Source organism: Crocuta crocuta, unplaced genomic scaffold (genome assembly GCF_008692635.1).
Source record: "Crocuta crocuta isolate KB4526 unplaced genomic scaffold, BGI_CrCroc_1.0 scaffold1077, whole genome shotgun sequence".
NCBI classification, from domain to species: domain Eukaryota; kingdom Metazoa; phylum Chordata; class Mammalia; order Carnivora; family Hyaenidae; genus Crocuta; species Crocuta crocuta.
This window is the reverse complement of record NW_027528413.1, coordinates 75,111-81,671: the sequence shown is the minus strand read 5'-3', so window position 1 is coordinate 81,671 and position 6,561 is coordinate 75,111. Positions and strand designations below refer to the sequence as shown.

Genomic DNA, 6,561 nt, shown 5'->3' with positions numbered 1-6,561 from the left:
ACACTGTTGCAAATGGCAAGATTTCATTCATTTTGGTTGCCAAGTAATATTCTATAGTGTGTGTATATATAAAACACATCTTTTTAAATAAATTTTTAAATGTTTATTTACTTTTGAGAGAGGGAGAGACACAGAGCATGAGTGGAGGGAGGGGCAGAGAGAGGGAGACACAGAATCTGAAGCAGGCTCCACGCTCTGAGTTGTCAGCACAGAGCCTGATGCAGGGCTCGACCTCACAAACCGTGAGATCATGACCTAAGCCAAAATGGGATGCTCAACCGATTGAGCCACCCAGGCACCCCTCAAATCTTATTAAGTTTATTTATTTATTTTGCAAGAGAGAAGAGAGAGTCACAAGCAAACTCTGTGCTGTCAGCTAGGAGCCTGATGCAGAGCTTCAACTCATAAACCATGAGATCATGACCTGAGCTGAAACCAAGAGTCAGACAATCAACCAACTGAGCCACCCGGGTGCCCCCACATCTTTTTTATCTATTCATAGGTCTATGGACATTTAGGCTCTAATTTGGCTATTGTTGATAGTGCTGCCATAAACGTTGGGGTGCATATGCCCCCTTCAAATCAGCATTTTTGTATCCCTTGGATAAATAGCTAGTAGTGCAATTGTTGGGTTGTAGCTTAGTTCTATTTTCAATTTTTTTAAAAAACCTCCATATTCTTCTCCAGAGTGGATGCACCAGTTTGCATTCCCACCAATAGTGCCAAAGGGTTTCCCTTTCTCTGCATCCACGGCAACATCTGTTGTTTCCTGCGTTGTTAATTTCAGCCATTCTGACAGGTGTGAGGTGGTATCTCATCGCAGTTTGGATTTGTATTTCCCTGATTATGAGTTTATCCAAACATCTTAATTATATTTTGGAAGCTCGTCCAGGGATTAGTTAAAGATGGCCAAGTGGATAATAGATGTGTTTATTGCTTATTACCAAGCCTAAGTTTGCTCCATTAAAATGTATTGAATGGGAGCATGTCCAGGCTGAGTAGTGCTCAGAGTCCTGTGTGAGAAAAGAAGCTAGGCATTCTGCTGTTGTCCTCTCTTGGACAGAGGCCTGACCTGTAAGTTTCTCTGAGACGGATGGACTGAATCCAGTATTATCTAAATGTCAGATGAGATCATTCTGGAAAGTAGGCCCTTTAGCTCTGCTAGGGAGAGGAGGTTGAATTCACTGTCAAAACTTGCACACATCCCATTACCTCTTCCTTCAAAGGAAACTTCAGAGGTGAGAAAGGAGGTACCAAAGTGGCTTCCAGCAATAGGGAGGGCACAAATATCCCTGGCATCTGTGGCATTGACAATGAGCCTCTGTGACACTGACATCAGCCCAGCTCTTTTTTTGTTGGTTTTGGCCGTGAGTCCTCTTAGGCATAAATCATTGCTACTTGGGTCGACTGTGCATTTTAGCACTTTCAGATGCTATATATTTCAAATTATTTTATTCCAGTGACGAGGGGTAGAGTAAGCAACTATTTATAGGACAGAAGCTGTGAAGAGGTGCCCACTCAGGTTCTTTCTGGCACACACACACCCCCACAGCCCTGCAGGTAAAGATACAAAGTTGTCCATGTGAGCCAGCAAGGCTTTGTTCTTATTTGTCCCCTTAAAGTATGTGCACTTAGTATGACAGCTTTTTCTTTCCATTTGCTTCTGAGTCCTGGGGTGGGGTGGGGAATCATAAATTTATCTTTCTTTTTTAAAAAATTTTTATAATGTTTATTTATTTTTGAGAGACAGAGCACAGGCAGGGGAGGAACAGTGATAGAGGAAGACACAGAATCTGAAGCAGGCTCCAGGCTCTGAGCTGTCATCACAGAATCCCATGCAGGGCTCAAACTCATGAACCATGAGATCATGACTTGGCCAAAGTCATATGCTTAGCCAACGGAGCCACCCAGGTGTCTCTATCTATCTATCTATCTATGAAAGCTGGTAATAATTTTTTTCTTTCATTTCAATTGATAGATACAATGGATAGAAAGGAAAACATTGTTAATCCTATTTCATCAAAAGCAATATAAGACACTTTTGGTCAAAGAAAATTAGAAGTACCTGGGTGGCTCAGTTGGTTCTTACTCTTACTTCAGCTCAGGTCATGATCTCATGGTTCATGGGTTTGAGCTCTCTGTAGGACTCTGTGCTGACAGCTCAAAGCCTGGAATCTGCTTTGGATTCTGTGTCTGTCTGTCTGTCTGTCTCTCTCTCTCTCTCTCAAAAATGAATGAACTTTTTAAAAAAAATTTTTAAAAAGAAGAAAATTATCAGCTACTGCTTAGCACTGTGTGGTAATTGGCAATATGTGTTCCTGGGGAGATGTAATTACCACTACTGCTATTGTGCTTCAGGCCAGACCTTTCCAAGAGAACATTTAAAGAACTATGTGTTTTTTCTGCCCCCACGTGAAGAGGTCTACAGATGCCTCCCATATAATGTGTTATAGATGGTAACTCCATCACATGCAATCTGGACATGGGGTGGGACCATCCATGTGCAGATGTCCACTCAGCCCAGAGCTGGGGAGAGAGACCAGATGGCTACTGGGAGGCTTCCTGACTCTCCTGATGCTCTAAATACACCCAGATGGAAATGCACTAGCAAACTTTCATGCTAGTTTCTCTGGACATATCCATTAATGAATAATTGTCCTTCCTTCAGGCAGGGTATTTGTTTCCTGTGGCTGCTGTAAGAAAAGAACAAATTGTTTTTTAGTGACTTAAAAGAACAGAAATGTATTCTCTCACAGTCCTGGAGGCCAGAAGTCTGAAATCAAGGTGCCAGCAGGGTCATACTCCCTCTGAAGGCCGTAGGGGATAATCCTTCCTTGCCTCTTTCAGTTTCAAATGGTCCCAGACATTCCTTGGCTTGTAGCAACATAACTCCAATCTCTGCCTCCATATTCATGAGTCTTTCTCCTCTGTGTCTCTGTGTCTCAAACCTCCTTCTCCTTTCTCTCATAAGGGACATCAATCATTGGATTCAGGGCCCACCCCAAGTGCAAGATGATCTCAACTTAACTCACTAACCTCCCCCAAGTCCCTGTTAACCTTAAAAATAAAACCACCAACCATAGGCAAGTCTGCACAACAAAGTAGAGGAACACTTTTTTTAATGTTTATTTATTTTTGAGAGAGATAGAGGATGAGCGGGCCAAGGGCAGAGAGAGATGGAGACACAGAATCCAAAGCAAGGTCCAGGCTCTGATTTGTCAGCACAGAGCCCAATGCAGGGCTCTCACAAACTGTGAGATCATGACCTGAGCTGAAGTCAGATGTCCAACCAACTGAGCCACCCCGCACCTTGAGGAACACTTATATCAAAAAGGCCATTGTAACAAACTGGGAGTTCAAAGTGTAGTGGCCTTTCTTTGGCGAGTTGTGACCATTTCTCATTGGCTGGGTTGTTGCCAAGGGAGGAAGAAAGCCTGTCTTCCTCCTGCTGCAGTGGTGAAGTAATACCTGCATGCAAGATTCATCTCTTTCTGTTGGGCCTGTTGTTGACAAATGGTAGGGCATGAGAGTTCCCCTTGCTGGCCTCCCAGACTCCATTCTAAACAAGATTTCCTTTTATTGATTTTCACAAACCTATGTCCACATAAGTTCACCTTCACAGATACAGAGGGTTAGAACTTGGACATATCTTTTGCAGGTACACAATTCAACCCACTACAGGCAGCATATACAAGATTTCTTGTGGCACGTTGACTCATTACAAATTGCAGCCATCCCAAGAGCACTTTCTTTTACTTTTATTTGTGCCTTGGGGACCAGGACCAAAGACAGGAACTGCAATGAAAACATGGGCCATGCTCAGCTAACAACATGGGTTTGAGCCCTGTGTCGGGCTCCATGCTGACAGTGTGTAGCCTGCCTGGGATTCTCTCTCCCTCTCTCTGCCTCTCCCCTGCTTATTCTCTCTCTCTCTCAAATTAAATAAATAAACTTAAAACATATGCACAGTTGACCCTTAAACAACATAGGGGTTGGGGTGCCATTCCCCCCTAGCAGTTGAAAATTTACTTATAACTTTTGACTCCCCCCAAACTTAACTACTAATAGCCTACTGTTGACTGGAAGCCTTATCAATAACATAAACACATATTTTGTATGTTATATATATTATATACCATATGCTTATAATGAAGGAAGCTAAAGAAAAGCAAACATTAAGAAACTCAAAGAGGAGAAAATACATTTATAGTACTGTATTCATTAAAAACAATCCATGTATAAGTGGACATGTGCAGCTCAAACCCATGTTGTTTGAGGATCAGCTGTATTTGGAGGCAGAAGAGTCAATCAGATTGGCTGGATGGTTAGATGTGGCAGAGGGGCAGAGGTTGGAAAGACAGAAGTCACATGCAGAGCTTCTACCCTCCAGGAGCTTCCAGAATGCTTGAGGGACATAGCCTGTAAATGTAAACCTCAACATCAGTGTAGTTGAAGGAGCCTGGTATTCAAATCAGCCAAACTTGCCTTGAGTCCCTGTCATACCATTGATTAGCCACACAACAGAGAGAGACCACTTGAACACACTGCATTTCAGTCTTATGACCTTATAGGTGGTTATGAGCTTACATGTTATGTGGCACCTAAGAAATGTTCTATAAATATTAGTGAATATTTCTATAGAATAATAATTATAAGTATTGCTCCAACACTGGGAAGATAATACCAGTTATTGTGTAAAACAGTTAAAACCAAATATGGGTTAATAGAGGCTAAAATATATATTAAAGGATATTTTTGCTCTTAAAAGATTCTGAGGGGGCCGCCTGGGTGGCTCAGTTGGTTAAGCATCCGACTTTGGCTCAGGTCATGATCTCACGGTTAGTGGGTTCGAGCCCCGCATCGGGCTCTGTGCTGACAGCTCAGAGCCTGAGGCCTATTTCAGATTCTGTGTCTCCTTCTCTCTCTGCCCCTTCCCCACTCACGCTCTGCCTCTGTCTCAAAAATAAGTAAACATTTAAAAAAAAGATTCTGAGGAAGAGACAACCTGTTCTAGTATGCAATTAGGAAAACAAGTAGAAATATGTATCATGTTTCTAAATATATTAGGGCAACGGTTTCCACGCTCCAAGGAGTAACATTTTATCCCTATGATGGTCAGGAAGTTCTTCCACATACCCGACTGCAATCCCTCTTGCTTTATTTTAGCCTGTCTGCTTTTGCCTGGTTCTGTTAGGTTTCTTCCTGCTGTTCCAAGTGTAGTTATTCTCTTGTCAGGCAGTGGTTTATCAATATTGTCTCAGACGTTTTTGTGCTGGGGCTTTAACTTTATTGCTCTAATTTCTTAGTTCTGCCTCAAGAATANATACAACACCCAGTGCTCATCCCAACAAGTGCCCTCCTCAATGTATCACTTTTCCATGTAGACAAAATATTTACAAATTCTTTTTTCAAAAATGTTCCCTTCTCTGATGGAAATGTTTTTTAATGATATAGTAACAATTGTTGCACACCATAATACATATACTAAAACCCACTGAATTGTGTACTTTATTTTTCTTAATTTTTATTTATTTCTCAGAGAGGGAGAGAGAGAGAGGGAGAGAGAGAGAGAGAGAGAGAGAGAGAGAATGAGCAGGGGAGGGGCAGAGAGAGAGGGAGACAGAATCTGAAGCAGCCCCCAGGCTCTGAGCTGTCAGCACAGAGCCTGATGTGGGGCTCAAATCCATGGGCAGTGAGATCATGACCTGAACCGAAGTAGGACACTTAACCGACTGAGCCACCCAGGCGCCCCTGAATCATGCACCTTAAAATAGCAGATTTTATGTTACGTGACTTATATCTCAGTAAAGTAAAATAAAAAATAAAATGTTTTGTTGTAAAAAAAAAAAGTTCTCTTCTTCTATCTTTTTGGTGGCTTAACCTGAATGGCTTGTATTTGCATATAAAACATTGCCCTAGTCAGGGGCGCCTGGGTGGCTCAGTTGGTTAAGTGTCCAACTTCAGCTCAGGTCATGATCTCATGGTCCATGAGTTGGAGCCCCTTGTAGGGACTGTGCTGACAGCTCAGAGCCTGGAGCCTGCTTTGGATTCTGTGTCTCCCTCTCTCTTTCTCTGCCCCTCCTCCCCTCAAAAATAAACATTAAAATTTTAAAACAAGAGGGGCGCCTGGGTGGCTCAGTCGGTTGAGCGTCTGACTTCGGCTCAAGTCATGATCTCAGTTTGTGGGTTTGAGCCCGGCGTTGGGCTCTGTGCTGATGGCCAGCTCGGAGCCTGGAGCCTGTTTTAGATTCTGTATCTCCTTCTCTCTCTGACCCTCCCTTGTTCACGCTGTCTCTCTCTCTCTCTCAAAAATAAATAAAACATTAAAAATTTTTGTTTAAACAAGAAAACAAACAACAAACAAACAAAAAAAACAAACAAAACATTGCCCAAGCCAGCATCAAACAGTTTCAGGGTAGCCATTCTAGATCCCTGATATGCAGAAATGTTCAGCCTGACTTTATAGATGGGAGTCTGAGGCAAAGAGAGGGCCCAATTGACCCAGAGTCACACAGCTGCCAGACACCTGCACAGAATTGATCAATCTGGTGGATGCAGGCA

General features: G+C 42.6%; 1 long non-coding RNA gene across 1 annotated transcript in view; it reads right to left on the bottom strand.

The window, feature by feature from the left end:
• Nucleotides 1-4,020: 4,020 nt before the first annotated feature.
• The window catches only part of LOC144223526 (uncharacterized), a 20,507-nt gene continuing 17,966 nt past the window's right edge, over nucleotides 4,021-6,561 (bottom strand). The window contains exon 5 of the long non-coding RNA XR_013332720.1: nucleotides 4,021-4,419. This is a non-coding gene — a long non-coding RNA (uncharacterized LOC144223526). The remainder of the gene's footprint in view (nucleotides 4,420-6,561) is intronic.